A 22,477-nucleotide genomic window follows, 5' to 3' on the forward strand; every position below is an offset into this window, starting at 1 on the left:
CTGCTGGGAGGGTCCCTGTCTTACATATCTTTGGTGTAATTCAGACACCAAATATAGGGCTGAGCAGGTGGTCAGAGTCCAAGGGGTGCACACAGCACTGAACAGAGTGGTACATGCCACAGACTTCGCCCCAGCCCTGATGGCTCCCAGGGTGCCGTCTGCCGGCAGGGGACTCTCATCGTCGTGAAGGCACCGGAAGGAAAACTTCCAGCTCCCTCTTCTCTCTGCAGGCATACCGACTTAGGTTTAAGTGATGCTGCCCGGGGTTGGGCAATGACCTCATGCACGTGTTCCCCAAATATTTTCTGAGCGCCCATCAGCACCTGGCACTCAGTGGAACGTATACGGGAATAAGGTGCATAAGGTCACCATCTTGAGTCATGTCCCAGAGTGGAGGACATAAACCAGCAATAAAAACGGCCACTGCAGGGACGCCTGGGTGGCTCAGTTGGTTGGACGACTGCCTTCGGCTCAGGTCATGATCCCGGAATCCCGGGATCGAGTCCCGCATCGGGCGCCCAGCTCCATGGGGAGTCTGCTTCTCCCTCTGACTTTCTCCTCACTCATGCTCTTTCTCACTGTCTCTCTCTCAAATAAGTAAATTAAAAAAAAAAAAGATTTAAAAAAACAAAAAACCAAAAACGGCCACTGCAGTTTCCCTCTTCATAATATGGGAAGTTTCTTGTCCTGGACGAGAAACAGTGTCTCTGTACTATATCCCAGTCCTCTCTCTGCCTCTACCGTGTCCACCTTGCCCAGGGGAAAATGCCCATCTGGTTGGCAGATTCCGGAACAATGGGCGGAGCTTGCCAGCGAAGGAGATGGCAGAGTGTGGTGGAAAGGTCAGGACACGGATGAGTTCTCATTTCTCTGCCTTCAGAGGGTTCAAACGGGCAGGAGCCTCAGGGTGGCCCTCAGCTTGGCCACGTGGTCCCTTTCCCTCTTGAGGGCTTCTCTGTCTCAGACAGGTAACCCAGGCCCGCTCAGGGCTAGATACTGCAACGCACTCCTCTTCCTGCCTCTCTCTCTCTCCCTCTCTCTCTCTCTCTCTGTCTGTGTTCCTTTTCTTCCAGCGGTTGGTGCCTCCTCCATTCCGCTTTGCTCACTGAGGCCATAGGGCAAAGTATTAAGGAGATGGGCTCTGGGGCCAGACGGTGGCCTCCAGCAAGTGACCTAGCCTCTCACACCCAATTTGCTCCTCTATCCAACAGGCACATAACGATTTTCATTTCAAAGGGGAGAGGAGAAGCAGCTCAGAGACGGCTAAGTGCAAAAAGCCCTAGATAACTCTTGGCGGTTTCTTGCAGCTCAGGGTAAGGAAGCTTCTTAGACCACAAACAGACCTGAACAACCAACCTCTTCATTGACCGGCACTTGGCACTGGGCTTTGGGTCTCAAGCCCGGCTGACAATGGCAGGTTATTTACCCTTCTGTCTCCTGTGCTGGTGCATCGCCTCCTTCCACTGTCCCTGTCTATTCCTGGCCATAATATCATGGAAAAGCACCCCAGCGTCCCCCGATGTCTGACACAATCCCTTCTCTCTGTGGTTGCAAAGGTTTGGCTGGGATTTCCCGTTCCGCGGGGAAGGCTCAGCGAGAGGAGAAAAGCCTCCTCCGTCCTGCCTTTGCCCTGACATGCAGCGAGATAGAAAAAACAATTGCTTGCCGGCTCCAGACAAGGCCCCCAAAGCTGTTAGGAATTGCCTGCCCTCCCCCTAGCGCCCCCACGCCGGTTCCTGCGGCTTTCCCAGGCCGAGGTGGGAAGGAGAGCTCTGACTCCAGGACTCCGAACCCCCCTTGGGCCCTGGCATTGACCGAATTAATCAGAGAGGCGGACCATTCAGCCTGAAGGCCACCTGTGTTCCAAATTTGAAAATCCATTCACTTGGGAAAAGCAGAGAGTCCCAGGGAGAGTCAATGGATTTCAGTTCAGTGAACATTGCTTCGGGCAAATAAACAATTTTATTTCCTCTTCCCCACCCCCTTGAAAACATCAATGAAGTGTTTTGTGGTGTTGCTGACAGCGCACGCCACCACTTCGAAGCTGGAAATAAAATCATCTTTGAGCTATTTATAACTGACTGGCAAATGCAAGGCAGTGGGAAGGAGACGAGAATGGTGGGGTGAGCTGGGTACCAGCCCCTCAACTCCCAGCTGCGAGCTCGGCATAAGCCGCTCAGAGCCCCCGACCCTAACCCACCTGCCCACCCCGCCCGCAGAGGGAAGCAGGGTGAGAACACGCGCGTGTAGACAGAGAAGCAGGGCCGGAGGGAGCACCACCCGCTTTGCAAGGATAAGGGGTGTGCATTGTAAACTGTAAAGTGCCCCGGCCTGTGACGTCTCGAATAAATGGAGGAATCCTTTTTCTCAAAGTAGGAATTTTTAGCCTGGGGGTCCAGGTTCTACATAGCTCTTGGGGGTCTAGAAACCACCTGTCATTGTTTGCAAAAGTTTGAAACACACAGTACATCCCTCTGCAAAATAATAATAGTAATAATTAATCATGTTCACGTAATTTAAAATCTCAAAAGCAGCTCAGACCCAGGAGAGGTAAGACCCAACCTTCCACGGAGCAGGGACTACACACTCAGATGCCTGGAGCCAGGGGGGGAACCTGGGAGGGAGGCTGAGTGAGTCCGTGAATCGGTAGATCCGTGGACCCGGGGGCAAACTGGGAGTCCTGCCCCGGCAGAAGGGGCATCAGGAGATTATAGCCGGTCAGAAAGGTGAGCCCAAGGACTCCTGATTCTTTTTTTTTTTTTTTTTTAAGAAAAAATTTGAAATCCAGATTTTTACTTAAAATTTTACACTTTTTTTCTCCAGCTAATTCAGAGGTTTTGTTTATCTGGTTTTTGAGGGGGTGGAGGGCCAGAGAGAAAGGAAGAGAGAGTCTCAAGCAGGCTCCCTGCCTGGCATGGTCCCAACACAGGGCTCGATCTCACAACCCTGAGATCATGACCGGAGCTGCAATCATGAGTCACTGAACCGACTGAGCCACCCAGGTGTCCCTGCATCAGAACTTTTAAAATTGGGTTAGACAACGCACTGATGGGCTGGATTCAGCCTGAAGGTACCCACTTGTAAATTCTGTTCTCAAATCTCCCGGTGAGGTATTTGCGCGGCTGCTCAAGGAGGACCCAAGTCCAAGGTCATGACTCCTTCAGATCCAAAACCGAGTGATCCTGGCTCCCTCTCGAAGCCGGAGGTGCCAGCATCCTCCCAACGGCTCACCTGAGCTGGGACCCTGACCCTGCCCTCCTCTCCTCCTCCCCCAGGCTCCCTCCCGTTGGATGGCTCTAGAATCCTGTCCATCACTGGAGGCCCTTCCCTTGATCCAGTCCCTCTCCTGCCCTGCCTGCTCCTAGCCCACCTCTGTCACCATCATTACCACCGCTGCTAACCGGTCCCCCGCCTCCAGCCTTTCTTCCCTTGGTGCAGACGCCGTCTCGGGAGCCCTGGACCGGCCTCTGGTCTCTGCCCAAATTCACTGAAGGATCAGCATCACTTCTCCTTCCTGGGGAGGAACGAGTGGGTTGTGGGTATAAGAAAGACACCAGCAGGACTCCTCCCCATCTTTCCCTCCTGGGAAGTAGGATGTCCCTCCCTCCTGTGGGAAGAGCTGGGGCGAGAGTTCCCAAGCAACACAGCCATCTATTATTGGCAGCAAGACAGGTAAAGAATGGCTTCCCCCTTTCAGACAATCCCCAAATCTGTTGAGTACCCCAACAAGCCTGCTCCCATTTGCATCCTTCTTGCCGCACTTGGAAAATGCAACTGTTCATTTAGTGACCTCCGCGCTCCTACTAGACCCTAAGTTTCCTGAGGGCAGGAGCTCTTCCGTCCGTGTCCCATGGCCTCCGTTCCCAGCTCATTCCTGGGCTTAAGAAATGCTTATTCAGGAATACCCAACATGCCACCACTCCCCCAAGGCAGCAGGGCCTTCAGCCACTCAGTCCCCGTGATCTCTCCAGACCCGCCCCTCCCAAACCAGCCTTCCTCTACGGGGCCGCCCCCTAGCACAATACTCCACGTGGAGTTCTGAGCAGTCCAGGGCCCTCAGAGCGGGACCCGCTCCTCGCTCATGGACAGTCCTCTGCTCTAAAGGCCCCTGAGACACACTCTCACGTTCCTGGAGACCCCAGCTCCGCACTGCTGTGGGCCAGGAGGACGCCACCCCACAGGAGAGACGCTGAAGCAGCCTGCAACCTGGCGGCAGAGACTCCTCTGTGCGTAGGGAGCTGGCGCCCCTCGGCATGTGACAGACAACTATATCTCTTCACAGATGAGTAGACAAAGGCCCGAAGAGAGACCTGTCATCCTAGACAGGAGTATGGAATTGATTGGAGAGAGACTTTCCCCAGAGGGATGAATGGAGAGCTGAGTTGTTCACACGCTGCAGTTTGAAAACAAATAATCCTCCAGAAACAGAAAGACGAGGCCAGGGCACAATGAGGGGTTAGTGCAGAAGGTTACCTGCTGGAAGTTTTCATGAGTTCTGCCGTGGCGGCAATCTAGCGGCATGAATACTGACGTAGCCTTGACTCAAAAGACTTACTTCCTAGGAGATCCAGAAAAATAACCTGAATTTCCTTAATATTTCCTTCTCAGAGGTGACAGACTGAATTAGGTCTAACTCTTGACACCTCCAGGAACAGGCTCTGCATCTCCCCTTTGCCATAACTTGCCTTTGCCTTGACCGCATGCCCTGCATTAGCCAATGGGATGTTGGCCGTCACCACAGGAACAGAGGCGTGAGGTGAGATTGCACTGCCACTAGTTTGCTTCTGTGCTCCCTGGGGAAGCTGCTGTTCCTCCAGCCAGAACCCAGATCTGAGCCCAACCTGCAGGCTGGAGCCGGGCTCATTCGGACCCACAGTCGGAACGGAACCTCCAGCTGAGCCCAGCCAGATCAGCCTGGACACATACATTCAGCCAACGAGAAGACCCTCGAACACAGGATACATGCTGTTGCTTTATGCCACCAGGTGTCACATAGCAAAAGACAGTGGCATACTCATCACTGGGGCAGCTCCAATTCTGATGAAGTCATGGCACTGTGCTCTGAATCAGAAGTCATGGCATTAGTGAAAGTCTCTTGGGCACTATGACATATGCCAAAGTTGCTTGTTGATGTTGTTATGGGGTAAGAAATCCAGATATGTCTCAAATGGGGTAAAAGAGGACAATGATTCGAAGTAATCATAAAGGCAAAATGAATTACATTATTTCACTCCCCAATATAGGCTTTTTACAGAGATCTGCTCATGTCATTTCTTGGCAGGGAAATATGATCACTTTAGAAGCCCACCACCATTCTTTCAGCTTCTAAAAGCTGCCTGCATTTCTCGGCCCATGGGCCCCTTTGCATCAATCACTCCAACCTCTGTGTCCATCCTCACATCTCTGACTCTGCTGCTCCTCTCTTTCTTTCTTCCCTTTAAAGGATCCTTGTGATTACATTGGGCCCACCTGGATAATCCCAGATAATCTTCCCACCTCAATAACCTTGCTTTAATCATACCTGCAAAGCTTCTTCTGCCATGTAAATCATATTTACAGGCTCTGAGGATTAGGACATGGACATCGTTGTGGGGACATTTCTCTATCTACCATGGTGAGCTTCTGACTTCCATCCTAGAAAAGCAGAATTCAGAAACGAGAAAATTATCCAGAAGAAGGAAAGAATATGGACTGTCACCAGCACTCTTTACCTATATTAGAGTTCTCTCTCCTTCTGGTCACATGGTAATACCATACTTCCAAGCCTCCTGGAAAACAGTCATCCCCTATGATTTGCTTTGACCGAGGAAACAGGAGCAGATGTGACAGTGGCCCCTGTGCAAACCATTAGCAGTATGTGATTTGCCTGCTCTCTGTCTTCTCCATCAGGGTAGTTGATGGTCTCTAGGTCTCCCGAGTCCCAGAGTGAAGCAGACCCCCAGATATTCCGCGACAGATACACAGCATTAGTGAGAAATAAATTTTGTTGTTTCCAGCCACTAAGATTTGAGGACCTAACCTCGCCCATCCCAGCATTCAAAGCTTCCAGGCTGCCAGAAGCTTGCCTGCTCTAGTACTCCGTTTTGATTGTATGTCTCCACGTTTTTCCCCAAGGACTCCTATCCACTGTCCCGATTGAGCTGTCTTGGCCAAGGTCCAGCAACAAAGAATCCAGGGATCAGAGATCAAGCTAAGACCTTCTAAATCCAACTAAGTATATCCTCCCCTAACTCTCTGAATGCATGTGTGTGCACACACACACACACACACACAGAACAAAGCTAGCTGTTCCCCCAGAGAAGCTGCCCCTTCATTTCTTCCACCACGTTGCCAGTTGCTTGCACAATCCCAGGCCAGAAAAGCCAGTGGGGTGGAGAATGGGCTGCAGGAGGGAAGTGGCAACATTGACTCAAAGTCAATAGGTTGCTCCAAAGTCTAAATGGGGATGAGGATCTAAGTCGACTGATGTGGAAGAGAGATGCCAAGCCAAACAAAGACGCTTGACACACCGGTTATAATTGTGTCTGCCACAAACCCTCAGCTCCAGGAAATGTAAGAAGACAGAAAACCAGAGAGCCTGAGTCCTGGAGAGACAAGCTGGTTAAGAGCCAGGAAAATCCTTCCCTGCATATGTACTCACTAGAGAGGTCTTCACTGGTGATGGTTGTTTGCTAGAGAGCCAGGCCTGGAAGACAGCTTGAAGGAGAAGAAGAAAACTGCTGTGTGCAGGGGGTCTGCATATGTCACAGTGTGGGTTGGGATGGATCGGGAAAACAGAGCACAGTTTGTCCTAGAAGTGAAGTCCAGACCTAACCTCCAAGGGTGTGCCTAGCACAGAGGTACTTCTCAGCAAGTGTAGCACAGAGGGGCTCTGTCACTTGGAGAAGATTAATTCTACCTTTCGATCGCGTCTTTGTTCATTCATTCATACATTTGTTCATTATTCTTTCTTTTAAGAAGCATGAGTGGAGCAGCAACCCTGTAATCTTGGAAAAGATAAATAAAGCAGAACCTCTGTCCTTTAATCACTCATGGCTAATACATGAATATCAAAAGCTAACTGTACGGGAGACCAGTGGTCTCCAAAGTGGGAGAAGGACACATTTACCAGCAGTGCGCAAGACACCAGTTGGGTTTTGGGGTTTTTTTGGTTTTTGTTCTTAAAGATTTGTTTATTTGAGAGAAAGAGAGAGTGGGTGTGGGGGGAAGGACAGAGAGGGAGGGAGAGAGAGAGAGAATCTCAGCAGACTCCCTGCTGAGCACAGAGCCAGGTGTGGAGCTTCATATCATGACCCTGAGATCATGACCTGAGCTGAAATCAAGAGTCAGACGCTTAACCGACTGAGCCACCCAGTTGCCCCAACAACATTTTATACTGAGAAAGGAAAATATCTACTTACTTTTCTCTCAAATTTCCTGAATTCATATTTTATGGATGCTTTCTAACATATGATAAAACAATACAGTGGCACATGTAAGTAATAAATAAATGATGAAACAAGCAAAATAATATGGCTTGGAAATATGTGCTCAAAAACATGTAGTGATGGAATACATAAGCAACAACCTAGAGGCAGTTATAGATTTTTGATTTCCTGGTTAAGAGAACAGCAAGATAATAGCTTTTGATTCATCCTCATCCAACTTCCCATTGAAATACTTACAAAAAGAGACCCAAGAGAATTATAGGTGCAATAATACTGAAAACCAGAAATAATGTCAGTTCTCTACCAGAGCCCAAAAGGAATTTCCACTAAGTGAAGATCAAGTGGGTCTACAAAACAGAATAATGACACCAGTAGCAGATAGGAGGCTCCCGAACATGTCCATCATCTGCCCCTACCTCGGACACCTGAGCATCGTTACCAAAAGGAAGGGCAGTAAGAGAACAATATTGAGTGTCTAACGCTCTGTGACAAATAACCTGACATTCGGTGCATCAAAACAATAGTAATCACTTACTATCTCCCCCAGCTCTGTAAATCAGGAGCAGAAGCAGCCTGGTTGGGTGGCTCTAGCTCAGGCTCTCTCATATGACTGCTGCCAGATATCAGCTGGAGTCCAGTCATCTCAGTGATGGACCAAGACCACAAGACCCACATCCGAAGAGGCTCACTCCCATGGCCAGCAAGGTGTAATGGCCAAGTTGGTTTTTCTTCATGTCGAGTCGCCAAAGAACCACGAGTGTCCTTCCAACTGCAGAGAAAACAATCCAAGAAATTAAGGCAGAAGCTGCGATGCCTTCTATGACTTCGCCTGGGGAATCACCACTGTGACCTCCACTGTACTCTACTGTCACACAGCCCCAATTCAGTGTGGAAAAGGACTACATGGGGGCATGAATACCAGACGTGGGGCTCATTGAGACTCATTGAGACCATCATGGAGGTTGTCTACCACAGAGCCTAACTCACTGGAAATCCTTTCTGATTGGGACAGGCCTCTTTTTTGCTCTCTCTCACTTTTGCATCTTGTCTCTGTCTCTCCCCTCCCCCCACCCTTATTGTCCTTCCTCTCTCCATCTTTATCTCTTCCCCGTCACTTATATCTCCTCCATTCATTTTTGCCTTTCTACACATTGCCAAAAATTATAACATCCACTTGTGAAAAGATAAAAACCTTTACTGATCTCACAACTAGCACCAGTGAAATGTTAGAAGGAAAAATCCTGAGGTCAAGGGTATCAGCAGGAGTCAAAGTAACAAGGGAGATGCCCAACCCACTGCCCGAGACAAGAATGGGACTCCCTTTAATTTTGAAAAAGAACTTCTACGATTTCCTTCACCCTGCAGCCTCCATTGGCAGAAGTCAGTGTCTCAAGGATGAGCAGGCAAAGGTTAGACTGGCAAGGCGCAGCTGACAAAGATTTGTAAACACAGAAGTGTGGCCATCCTGTCTCCAGCTAACCTTGGGTGAACCCTTGCCTCGTGATGCCTAGCCACCTCCAGAAAGCCACTTCTGTATACAGCATGGGTTCTGTAACTTTTGGAAACCCCTCCAGATGTAATTCCTATGCTTGGAAGTGTTCTTAGGAGCAAACCACAGAATTCATTCTGCCTAATGTAAGCATGAAAGGAACGTCTGAAAGGCAACTAGGTAACTCAAAATATCTCTGGGAATGGATTCTGAATCTACGGGGTCCAAACACCCCAGTGGGGATTCTTTAACAAATATCCCTATATAGCAGTTCCCATGACCCTGTCTGGACACCAGAAATTCCACCAAACAGCTCCACCATCTTCTGGATGAAGACTTCCTAATGCTCATTTCTAATTCCAGGTCTCAAAGGAGTTAACCTAACTAAAGGGACCTAGGTCCCCTGCCATTCTCCTAACTGAAAGCCATCCTCAGGATGCAAATTTTCTGGATTCTTCTTTAAGAAGATGAGAGTCATAATGTTAAAAATAATTAAGAGATAGTGAGGATATTCAAAAAATTTCAGACAGCTGCGAATGATGACATATGTCAACTGCACAGATAAAAGGAACACAAAAAATGTAAGTTAATGAGAAGGAGAAGGAAAAGGAAAGGTGTTTCCACATAGATGACGACCCACCCACACTGTCCGGAAAAATGCGGAGACAGATATTAGTATCACTGACATTACTGTTTATGGTTATTGGCAACCTGAGTACATTTAGGGTTGTAGATAATATTCAAATACATGATCTCATCTAATCTCACAAAATCCAAATGGAGTAAACCTGTTTGGGATCATGAGACTCAGAGAGATGGAGAGACAGACAAGACCAGTCACTGGAGCCCCAGGGAACAACCAGAGATACAGCAAAATTGAATCTCCCTAGACACCTGTATCTGCATCTCAACAGGGGAAACTCTTTACTTATCTTGGTGGAGAACCTCTGCTTTGTAGAATAGGAGTAGGTCCCACCTTCATGCACAAGCAACCCTTTATACTTTCTTTAACACAGACTCCAGGTACACGTTTTTCCTTATCAAAAGGAATACATACATAGATAAGTTTGTTTTTGCATTCCCTTCATTAAAGCAACCCACTGGCTACTGAGCAGAGACCCCCTAAGTGCAGCGGAATCAGAGTTGCAGGTGTAGTGGCCCTTTGTCATTTTTTGGCTGCCTGGAATCCAAATTTCCTTCCCATTTCATACAAATCCCCAAACTGTGTCATAGTCTTGGTGGGGATAGAGTCTATGGAAGCCTCAGAAAGCTAGACAGTGCCCATCCCCATGTGGCCGTTGGCAGTCACGTGACCTCGGGTTATCCACTCGCACTTCCCAACTTGAAAGCTGAAACTTTCTCAGGTACCCTGGCTTCCACGGAATCCACCATTTTTTTGAGCCTGGTTTTCAACCTTTTCATCATTCCTCAATCAAGCCAGCATACTTCCTAATGATTCTTTTCCTGCTTAAGTTACACAGTTATGCAAAGACAAAAATATATATGTATAGATATACATATATATTTTAAATTTAAGTAAAAAACACCTGAGTAGTTCATCTTTGATGTCGTGCTAATTACAAAGAATCCAAGGTTTCTGTTATCCTGCCCAGCTTCATCAGCACCAAAGAAAGTTTCTTGTTGGGCTTTCTGAAAAGCCTTCATATTTCAACAAACATTCATTGTTTGCACTTTCTGTGTCAAACACTGCCCTAGATAATGGAGACTCAGTGAATTGGCAGTAATCACTTCTCTCTAGGAGTTAGTGGTTAGAGGGAATTCAAAGCTGTTTTTAAAGGCCCCCCTACACCCATCACTCTCTTTTCAGACACCTAGGAATCAGGTTAGAAACTACTGATCTAACCAAAATCTCTCCTTCATATAAAAAAAAAAAAAAAAAAAAAAAAAAAAAACTAAGAACCAGAAAGGCAACGAGGTGTCTCCAAAGTCATAACACCGATTTCCCAACAAAGCCACGAGTAGATCTCAACATCCCCAGGTCCCAGGCCAAAACTCTTTCCACTTCATCACCCCACCTGTGTGGGGATTTAAACAGCAGACATTATCTCCCCTTTCGTTCATTTTTGCCAACTGGTCAGCGCTGAGATGCTGGCAGGCAGTCTAGTGAATGCCCAGTTAAGCCCGGCTGGGGTCATCTGCAAAACGGAACACTACCTGGTGAGGAAAACAGTCTCTCAAGGCCCTTGGGGACACACCGTGGAGGACAAGTTTGAGTTAGCGAGTCCAAAGGAGAGATGGGAACAGGAGGCAGAAGGAGTGTGCCAGTCTGCCTTCCCAGCACACCAGCCCCAGGAGCATATGGCCCATAATTAGCCACCCGGGAGATGGTTATTGAGCCACAAATGGAGAATTACGGCTTCAGGTGAGAACCAGCAGCAGGAAGCAGAGCCCTCAGAAGACTGAGAAAACCCTGTTTTCATGCAAATGTCTTCAGTAATCATAAACAAAAGGAGACAGGCAGGGGCCTAGAAGTGCCGGGATGCTCTTGCTATATCCCATACTGAGTTTCTGGAAGATCTCTGAGACCCAGCAGAATCTTTCAGGCATTAGCCCCTCGTGGCCCCGGGAAACCCCAGCTGGTTTATTATAGGACTACACGCTGGGAGCGTCCCCTCAGGGCTACCACTGAGCGTAAGGTTTCAGTTGAGGAGATCTACTTTACGCCTGAGAACTGGTCAAAGGTCCTCTCAACAAGGCTCCTGTTGTCCTCTCTGCCCATTACTGCCTGTTCCCTTCCAGGCCACTCGGGAGGCAGCAGAGGAACGGTGAGCAGCACAGCCGGCACACGTCCTGGCTGTGTGGCCTCCGTCTGTTCCTTTACTTCTCTGCGACCCAGTCTCCTCATGGGTAGACTGGGGATAATGTCCAGTGGAAACGCAAGCTACTGCACTGAACGTTCTCAGAAGAGAGTCTGTACAAGTCCGTGATCTCACCTGATCTCACAAAATCCAAATGAAGTAAACCGGTTTGGGATCATGAGTCTCGGAGAGATGGAGAGACAGACAAGACCGGTCAGGAAGGGATAGAGGCCCCTGTTAGCCCACCGCGCAGAGGCCTTATGTCTCCTCCTAGCTTACTCCATCCTCTGGTCTTACCTCTCAAACTCTCTCCTTACACACCCAGCTTTACACACTCTCTTCTAGCACACACTCCCCACACCCCACCGCCATGCCTCTGACGGCCCCACACAGACTCCTTTTCCCACCATCTCTGCACCTCCGCGGCCTACCCGCCTTCCAGACCCAGAGGGGCGCACACCAGAATGTATCCCTGATGGCCGTGGAATAACCCACTCCTCCCTTCATTCCCCACCCAGGGTGCACCTCCCCTATGTTCTCTGCCTTGTTTTATACTCATGTATGCCATTCCTGCTCCCCGCTCCAGCTCTGTGCTGGCTCAGCTCAGTAAACCTGGGGAGGGAGCAGATGAGGAAGAGGGAATAATGGTTGTCCCAGTGTCCCTGACAGGCTCCCACAGACGCACTCGCCTCCTCCCCTGCCACTCAGCATGGAGGCACCATCCACTCACCCGCATGTGAGCCTCTACACGCATCCTCTCAGACCGAGTGCCCAGGCCCGGGAGGCAGGCTTCCAGGGAGCACCAGAACTGATGCCTTGGCTGAAGAGGGCAGAGCGGCCCTGGAAGAAGGGGGACGTGGAGTAGGGGGTACTGTGCAAGGACACTCACAGGGACAGCGGAGACAGGTGCAGATGGCAGGAAGAGTGAAGCGTAACAAAAGATGCGACCAAACACATTGGCTGGGGTCAGAGGGCCAGGTGGTTGCTCAGGAAAGCAGGCTGGGTTCTGCAAGCAGAAGGCAGTCACAGAAAAGTCATACGAGGTGATTCACATGCAGTGTTTAACATGACGGAGGACACACAGGGAGCGTGCGCAATGTGCTGGCTGTGACCACCATTATTAATCGCACTGGCGTCTTAGTCTAGAATGGTAGCCACTGGGTGTTTAGAGACCAAAATATCCAGTAATTATCCTCAAGTCCTACGTCCATGGCCAAGTTACTGGGGGACCTCAGGCCTGTCTCTGGTCCCTTCTGAGCCTTTCTGGGTCTCAGTTTCCTCGGGTTCTTCATCTGGAAGAGACAGGAGCTACACTTGGTGATCTCTGGCTCTTTTTGTCTCCCTCGAACTATCCCTGAGGCTGAGGTTCTGCTGGCAGCTTCTACGCCAGCCGCCTTTGACCCGTCTCTTCTGTGGCCACCACAGCGTGGGTTCTGACGCCCAGTTCTGTGCTCTCGGTATCACTCTGCGCTCTTCCATGTTCCTGAGTTTCTGGTCTACCAACAAATCACATCTTTAGCGAGCTCCTCCCATCCGGACCTACCAGAGAACTCAGCACCTAGAAAGTTCTTAGTGGCTCTTGATTTAGAAGGAGTCACAGCATCAGGAAAACTGGGAGTCAAAACTTAGCCTTATCATAGTGATAAAAATGAGGAGAGGAAAAAAGAGGAGGGGGGAGAGGAGGAGGGGAAGGAAGAGGAGAGAAGGAGGGGTGGGGAGGGAGAGGGACAGGAGGGGAGGAAGAGGAGGGAGGAGGCCAGGGAGGAGCGAGTGGGGAGGGGGAAGCGGGAGGGGGAAGAGGAGGAGAAGGCGGGGAACAGTAGGAAAGGAGGAACGGCCCAGAGCATCCTGGGTGTGCTGAGCTGAGCTAAGCACTTTACCAGCGTAGCATATACAAGTGTCAGTCCAAAGATCTACGTGCTCAGGAAATATCACCCTTCCATTCTCTGAAATCACCCTGATTTCCACTTTGTGCCCCTATTTCCTGGGGCCGTCAGGAAGCGCCCTCCTGGTCGCTGTGGGGCTCCTTCACAGAACAGGGTACCCACCACCCCAGGAACACTTCTCCCCGGCACCCCTGTCGGGCTGCTGATGCCCTCCTTCTCCTCCTCCAGGAGGGGGGCATGGGGCCCCCTCCAGTCGGGGCTACCCCTGAACAATCTGGGAAGCACGAGACTTTAAACAGCAGCAGCCCCGAGACCCAGGGTCCCCTCCTCTAACCTCCATGGTGTCATTCTGCTCTGCCTTCTCTCTAAACACTGCCAAGAACAGGACAGACTGCAAAGCTCCTGGCCCCATGCACCCCTCCTGTGCCCACCGCACCCTGCTTTGAGGGGGCAGAGTCCCCCCCAGACCTCCTCCTCCGGCTCCAAAAGCATGATCTTGTCCCTCAGACACCAGCCTCTCTCTTACTTTTTCCTGTGGATTTTCATCACTCATCATACCTAGAACCTTAATCTTTCATAGGAAGAAAAAGCTCCCCTTCCCCAGAGAGCAAGGAGCACTTTGTCTTCAACCCTCCTAGAAGGTAGGGAGGAGTACTCTGGCCCATCCGTGTAGCACATGGAAGAAGAGCAGAAAAGAACCTAAGGGAGATGATCTGAGACAGGAGCACGGCCCCCTGCACTGTCCACGGCCCTCTCTGTGCCCGCGGAGACTGATGGGGGCCAAGTTCAGATCACCAGGCTCTGATGGGGGCCAGGGACCTATCTGGAGGCTTGGAGCCCAAGCTTTGCAAACCTTCTTCACCTGGACTTCAAGCCTTGATTGACAGACTTTCCTCCTCCGTCACCCTGAAGACTAAGTATGATGCCTGCTCCCCAACCCTGACAGCCATCCAGACTCAGCCTCTGAGGCCAGGCCCGCTCCAGTCCACCTCATCCTCAACTCCTGCCAACTCAACCACAAGCAAGCTCTGGTCTCACCCAAGTCCTAAGCCCTCTAGCCAACTCCAGGCCTATTCCTCACCTCGAGCTGGCCTCTGGGTCCCCAGGCACCTGATTCCTCAGCCCTGGACTCTGCTGGCCACCCGCAAGCTGGGTTCTCCTCTGCAGCCTCTCTGAGGCGAGCCTGCCCTGTGTCGTCGGCAGGAAAGGACAGTGTTCCCCAGGCACAGCTCCTGCAAGTTGGGGACTGGACTCCATGCTCTCTGCATTCCGTGGTGATGCCCACCTTTTGTCTTCTTCCACAGGATACCCTAGAGCAGAGGAAGCAAGCTGTTTCTGTAAAAGGGCAGAGAGTAAATACTGTAGGCTCTGTGAGCCGTGCGGCAGTCTCTATCACAAGGACTCGACTTGTCCCCCCGGAGGCCAAGAGCAGCTGGAGACAACAAGGAGATGATAGAAATCAACTTCATGTATAAACAGACACTAACATTTTAATCCATCTAATTTTCACATGTCACAAAATATTATTCTCCCTTTGTTTTGTTTTGCTTTTTAACCACATAAACTGTGAAAGCAATTCTTTAAAATGCAAACAAAGCAAAACAATGGGCTCACCAGCCTCCTAAGGAGAGCCCGCCAGCCCCATCTGGCCAGAAGGCTGTAGTCTGCCCGCCCCTGGGGGAGCGGAGCAAGCCCTGGGCCTGGGGTCAGATGGAGGCCTTCCGGGGCTGCTCCCACCTCTTCCGGGTCCCAAGACCTCGAACACGTTACTTCTCATCTCTGGGTTTTTTCCTCCTCAAAAAACTTGGAAAATAATAGTGCCTTTTTCGTAGGATTGGTTTGGGCATAGGAGTGGTTTGGTGCACAAAGACCCCAAGTGATAAATTCTAAGTGGGGAAGGGGAATGATTCCTTGTTTTCATGGAAGAAAAATCTGGAGTCGGGAAATGTGAAACAGGGGGTGTAGAAAGCAGCTTTGGAATGGGAAGAGTCCTGAGTGTGTCCCTGGCTCAGCCACATAGAGCTCGGGAACCCTGATGAAGTCACTGGGCCACTCTGACCTTCTGTCTCCTTAACCATAAACTATCCACAATACACTCACCTCGCAGGTTTTCCAGAGAACTACTTCGAAAGCATAAAAAGTGAAGTGTTTGGCATATACTAAACCAAACATGGCAACTACTATTTATCCCGTCTTGATTTTCTTCCTATCTCAATTTTTTTTTCCAGAAAAGCCAGCATTCTTGATCAAAAGCCTGCCTCCTCTCTGTCTCCAAAACATCCCTTTTGATGGGTCCCCTATGCTCCATCAATACCATGTGCTCCCACCTCCCCGAGGGAACCCTTGTTGCTGGAAACTAGGGCAGCCCTTTGAACCAGGCTTCTTTCTCCACGCTGAAAAACATCAGGCAGCATGCTGAGAGCTGTTTGTCTTCTCGTCCTCATCCTTGGAGTCCCTCTATCAGGACCAGAGGATGACAAGGGACCAGCACGAGGACAGGTTGTCCGCGGGCCCAGCCCTGGGAGGGACATTGTCTCCCCGGCCTGGGCTGCAGCTGTGGGACCCTCGGGTCCCTGCCGGCTATGTGGGTCAGACTGACGGTCAGTTCCCAGCCCCATGTGTCTCTGATCCCACATAGATAACCCTGACACAGGCCAGGCTTGTCCTCGTGCTGAAAAATCTTCCCAGACACGGCATTTCAGGGGAAGGCCTGCTGGAAGCTAGAAGGCTGGTGTAGCCAGAGGAGCTACGGCGATCCGAGCGGGGAGGGGCAGGGGAAGGCATTCCTTCTGGTTGTCTGGTTTTCCTATCACTTGCAGGAGACAGGTGGTCCCAAGGCTGAGGTTTGGGGCCAAGATACCAGAACCAGGATGGAAGCCAGAAACAGAAAATTTCAGGGTGAACAGTCACCCAGAGAAAGTTGGGTTTAGTCACCAAGTCCAGTGAATGGGGACAGAACCCCAAACCAGGACAAAGTCAAAGAATTAGGTATCTTCTGTCCTGTGTGCCAAGTACCTTCCCCACTCCCAATATCGGACCAGACCCAGGAACACGTGGGAACCATGACACAGTGCCAGTGTCCTGAAGAACTCACATACACAGACTGCTTTGTGTTCTCAAAGCCATTTATTTCACTTCACATATGGTACCTAGTAGATCCACGTTTCTGGCTTCTCTGCCCTGTGGGCCGTGAGACTGAGCTCTGGCCAATGGATGCATGTGCTGGGGAGGCACTGCCAGGTCTGGTCCACGAAATGCTCCTGAAAACTCCTCTTCCATCTGGTGCTGGCTGAATGCAGACGGTCCCTGGGAATGGGTAGAGTCACAACACGGAAGGAGCCTGGGACCTGGAGTCACCCTATAGAAGGCCACCGACTGGCCACAAGCCTCTGCCACAGACTTGGAGTGAGTAAGAAATAAGCATTTAAATTATGGACATTGGGGAGGGTGTGTCCTATGGTGAGTGCTGTGAAGTGTATAAGCCTGATGATTCACAGACCTGTACCTCCTTGGGCAAATAATACATCATACATTAATAAAAATAAAAATTTTTAAAAAAAGCATTTAACATGTTGAGCCCCTGAGATTCATGGGCAAGCTTCGTAGAGCAGTTAACCTATCCTGACCAACATGACCAAAGAACATGTAACATCATAAGAGCAGCGACACCGTAACCAAACAGAATGAAACCCAACCTCCCTGCCGGCTAAAGAGTTCCAGGATTCGAGTAGCCGAGCCCCATCAGAGATGTTCCCCATCAAACCAGCCCTGTTGGTAGAGTTCGTCACTTGGCCCCCACACTGAGTCAGTCTCCTGCCCACACCTGACTCATCCCGCCCTCGCAGACTCTGGGCTGTCCCCCATCTGTCTCTCCAGGGTCTCTGAAAGCTGCCTACACTGGCCTTCCCCAGTGAGTTGGGTTCTCCTCACAAGGCTGCGTGCTCCTAAGCACAGGGTCGTGGGGGACCAGGGTTGGAGCAGTAAACAGAACCACATAGGAAGATGGACTCTTGGCTCTATTCAGGGCTCTGCCACTCAAGGGCCCCTTCCTTTTCTAGGTCCGGGCATCATACTGGAGGTCCATGTAACCGTGACCGTCCACAGTCCTAGAGACCATGACTCCAGTCTGTTCACCTGCATTTCAAGTCACTCACACAAGTGGTCTCCTCACAGACTCAGAAACTTGGTCTGCAGCAGGCCTGTGACCATGGGCTTGTGTCCATGTTTTTATGCTCACGACAATGTTGGAAGGTCATACCTTCTGCCTTTATTGCAGAAGGAGGAATGTGAGATTCCAAGAGGAGAAAGAGGTTTCTAGGATTCACACTCATGGCCCCTTGACTCCAGTATCTCCTTCTGACTCTCTGATAGTTCTTTGTTTTCTGAAAACACCCCCATCTTGTTGCCTAGTGGAATCAGCTCTAGGTTGGCTTAGAAAGTCATGAATCAGGACCCTGATCTGCCCTGAAATCCCCGTGTGACCTTGACCCCTGTGAAGCCATTTAACCAGCAGGAGGAACCACAAGATGCTTTGAAACCTTGCAGAGGTGGAGGGGATTGGCTGTGTTTCTAGATATAAAAATACTTGAGAGAGGGAAGCCGTCCAACCAACAGAAGGTGGTACTTCCCTTGTGCACATCAGACCTCAATGAGGGTGGAATGCAGAAAGCATCTGAGCTCTCCCCGCATTCAGACCTGGTGGAGAAGAAGAAGGTGTGTAATTTGTGTTGTTCTTGTTGCTTCAGAAGCTCAGAAAGGAGCTGGAAAATCGTGACTTCCAAAGCTCACAGCTTTGGGTTTTTGTGGACATCTGGGCCTGGAGATGGTGTCATCTGGCATGAGTGAGAAAGCCTCCCTGTAGCAAAAAGTGATGTGCAGGAAGGGAATTTCTGTACTCTGCGTGTGGGCCAAAGACAAACCAAATGTTTCCTGGCATTCACGCTCCATCACCAGTGAAATGGGGTCCCATCCATAAGAATAAGAAACCCCACAAGACTGCATCCTCTTTAATCCGGAACCTAGATCCCGCACGTGAGCACACTCTGGAAAATAAAATATAAGGAAATAATCTGCAATGGGCACAAAGATGTGCAGCACACGTCTTCCCTCCGTACTCAAAATATAAACAGTAGACACAGCCTCAGGCTTCACTCGAGTGAACAGATTCAATCCATTTTGTGGTATATGCCCATATTAGAATCCTGTGATGTTATTAAAAGGATGTGTCCAAAGACCTGGTAGTGGGTTGAGAAAGTGTTAATAAAGTGCATGTAATGTGCCACGGCCCATGTGCCAGCAGGTGCACAAGTCACTGGGAACAGCAATGCCTCCGGGAGGAGACAGTGCACGGCCCGTCTCCTGGGTGAGGAGGGAGACTGACTTCTCATTGTTCATTGTCCCATAACTTTCAAATCTTCAGACAGAAAAGGACCATAAAAGCCCAGCATGGTAGAGAAAAGAAGACCCACACTAAGACGTATGATGAGATCTGACCAACTTCCAGATAGAAAAGGAAAAAAAAAGCTCACATACAAAAGAACTGGAATCAGAATACCATCGGAGTATTTCCAACGGAAGGAGCAAAATAAATATATTTGTAGAATCGAAAGTTAGCTTCGACGCAGGCGTTCTTGAGAAGCTACTGGGAATTGTCCTTCCGTGTACGAGAAAGCAAGTTAGTGGGAAGACAGGGGACTCGAACACAAGCCCCTGGAAGAGGGTCCGAACAGGACAGCGTCCAGACCCAGAAGACCCCCTGCTCCAGACAGCAGAAGGAATCAGAGTGGTCCTCGAGGGAGGAATTCAGGAATATAATATGGATTAAGGGCATTTGTGATGTTAGGTCCCTTGAAAAAAATAAACAGTAGGTATCTAGGAAAGTAAACAAATAAGATACATGAAATGACGACTTACAGAAAAAATAGAGTGCAATACTTAAGGCAGGGCTAGAAATTATCTGCAGAGTCATCATGATGTATGTGTTCATTCAGGTTCCCTGCGGAGCAGATGTTCAAAGATGTACATGGGATTTACTGGGGGAAACACCTAAGGAAGGATAAAGGGAAGGAGCCAGAGACAGATGGGAGCCGCCCCGCAGCCCTGACATTCTGAAGGAAAGAAAGTCAACTCAAGGAAATGTTGCCCACGCTGATGAGCCTCCCTCCGGCCCAAGTCCCCGACTAAAGGAGTCCAAGATCCAGCACACAGGGGCCGGAATCTGTGCCCACGCTCGGCTGTCCCTGAGCGGCGGCAGCTGAAGGAAGCCGTATCCAGGGGTGGTTCCAAAAGGGCAGCCTCCACAGTGACGGGCGATAAGCAGAAGTGAGGTGTGTCCCCTTGGAGGAGATCAAAGCCCCAGGACGTCATCCTGCGCTCACTTCCCCTGTTATGGTGAACTTGGAAGCCACTCGCGGAGATGGTGACAGCACAAGTCGAAGTTCATGGAAGTTCTTGAATCACAGAGAGAGGACGGACCCCAGAGACCCACATCAGCACAACGGACCTGCCTCCCTGAAGACAACTTGGTCATTCACTCAAAGGAGGGCACCAGCCACTGTCCCCATAGCCTCAGGGCTGTCCCAGCTTTTCTGTTGGCGGGGTTCCCACTTCCATCATACCCTCAGCAGTAGGCACCAGAGCAGCTCTGGCACTCACATCCAACCACAGCAGACCCAGGCTCCCGTTCCCGCCTTATAGGCTCAGGTGGAGCACTGTGCTAGGAGTCATGGGGTCTGGCTTCTCCATCAGCCAGGGTCTGTGCACCGCATCCAGAAGGTGCCGAGGAGTTCACACCCCTGGAGCACACTTGGACCCATGAGAGACAGGAGGTGAAAAGGCGTCAACAGATACATCCTGTCCCTTCTTCCTGTGGTAGATTGTTCTGAGGTGTGGAGCACCAAAGGTGTCTTACATGAGCGAACAGGTGTGTCTTCTTGTGATGCTGTGGCCTCAGCGATGTACCCGCGTCTGTATGTCCTCCACTGTACCCTCCCTCATGCGGGGACCGTACCTCACACAGAGCCTGAGGGTGGAAGCTTGGCCCTGGCTGCGTGGCTAAGCCCTCTCCGCAGGAGGCTTCTTGGACCTGCAGGCAACAGAGGGGCTTCCGGGGAAAGAGGCCTCTGAGGACAGGAAGGGGAGGTGTGCTGAGTCCTGTGTTCAGGAGTACGAAAGAGAAGCAAAAAACTGAATATCTCAGAAAGGGAATCGGGAAGCACAAATGTGGAAAATGACTAAGATCATTCCGTGAGACTCTGGGAACCTGTTGGTTTACCCACCTCTGTGGTTTCTCCCTGACTTTTTCCTACAAAGATGAGCGGTAACACGTACACTGTGAAAACAGCAACATACAGGTCAGGATTAGAGAGTAAAAGAACAGGAAGTTTGGGGCGCCCACAGCAGGAACACAGTGAGGACCAAGCCCCCCCCCACCTCCCCCGCTGGGCCTGCTGAAACCCCGCCTGCACCAATAATCATAACAAAACCTGCAAGGCCGGTGAATTGCCTCTCTCACTCTCAGGTCCAAGAAATGCTGTATTTCTTTTCTTTCTTTCTTTCTTTTTTTTTTTGCAAGAAATGTCATATTTCTATATATTGCTAAATCAAATTAAATCCACCTCAGCCTTGTCAGCCCATATCAGCAATAAACCCACTTTCAGTTACTTGGGGGGGAAGGAAGTGGAGCCTCCCATCTCTCTTGAAGCCTCAAATGATACAGTTGCCATTTCTTGACCGCTCACTGCTTGTCAGATGCTGTTCTAGGCACTTTGCATGGATTAATGCACTTTCTCTTCACGGCATGTTGGTTAGATACTCCATGTTATGGATAAGAAAACTGAGGCACTTGCCCCAGATCCTACAACTAGGTAGGGACCCAGAGACACGAGCCTCTGAAACCCACCTCCTAACTGATACCCTATAACGCATTTTATGTGTGACACCACAGCCCAAATACAGGATAGCCTCTGCTCTTTCAACTGCCACGGTGGCTGCTCCTGGTCCTCCTTGTCAGGCCCTTTGGGGTCCATTTGAGGGGAGGGGCTTTGCTGCTGTCACCACTCCAGCGCCACGGAGTCCTTTCCCACGGAGATGTGGACTACGGCCGGAACACTGTGGAACGGGAGGCTCCATCCACCCGGCACCTGCCCACTGTTTCTCGACTCCAAGTTTGACTGAGTAAACCCCACACCTCTTCTTCTTAGTGGCTAAGAATTTCAGTTCTCCTTCTCTGGAGAATCAGCCTCCACCCCACACCCTAGACTAGGAAAGAACTGAACCTTCATCCACAGGTCAGTGTCACCCTAGAGCAAGGAGGTCCATCTCTCAAAGGCGTGAGGTCTTCCTCGTCCACTCAGGGAAAAAAAAAATAATAATACTTCTTTTTCTTTTCCAAAGGGATCCAGGGCCGCGTGGCACTGTTGTACAAGTTGTGCACTGTTACTGTAGGAGGCGCCATTCATACTAATAGTCATCATAGATTTAAATATTTATTAAGACCCTTTCTGAAAGATCCAAATAAACTACCTTGAGGAAGAGGAGGGCTTTCTCTTGGCCCAGAGATGGGGCTGGGAGTGGTCCACCACAGAGCAAAGGGGGAAAAGTCAAAGCACCATTAATGCCTCAGGAAGACATCCTGTTAGCATTTACTGAGTACCTCCTCTGTCCAGGTTTCTTTATATTCATTATGTCCCTTGATCTTCAAAACATCTTATAAAGTAGGCAATTTTACAGATGAGAAAACCAAGAACTAGTTAAGGAGTTTGTCCAAAGCTGAACAACTAAGAAGTTGGAGGAGCAGAGATTTGAACCCACACCTGCCCGACTTCCCTAACCCCACCCCCACCCCCACTCCTAACC

This window comes from Mustela nivalis (assembly GCF_964662115.1).
Source record: "Mustela nivalis genome assembly, chromosome: 2".
In the NCBI taxonomy this organism is placed as follows: Eukaryota; Metazoa; Chordata; class Mammalia; order Carnivora; family Mustelidae; genus Mustela; species Mustela nivalis.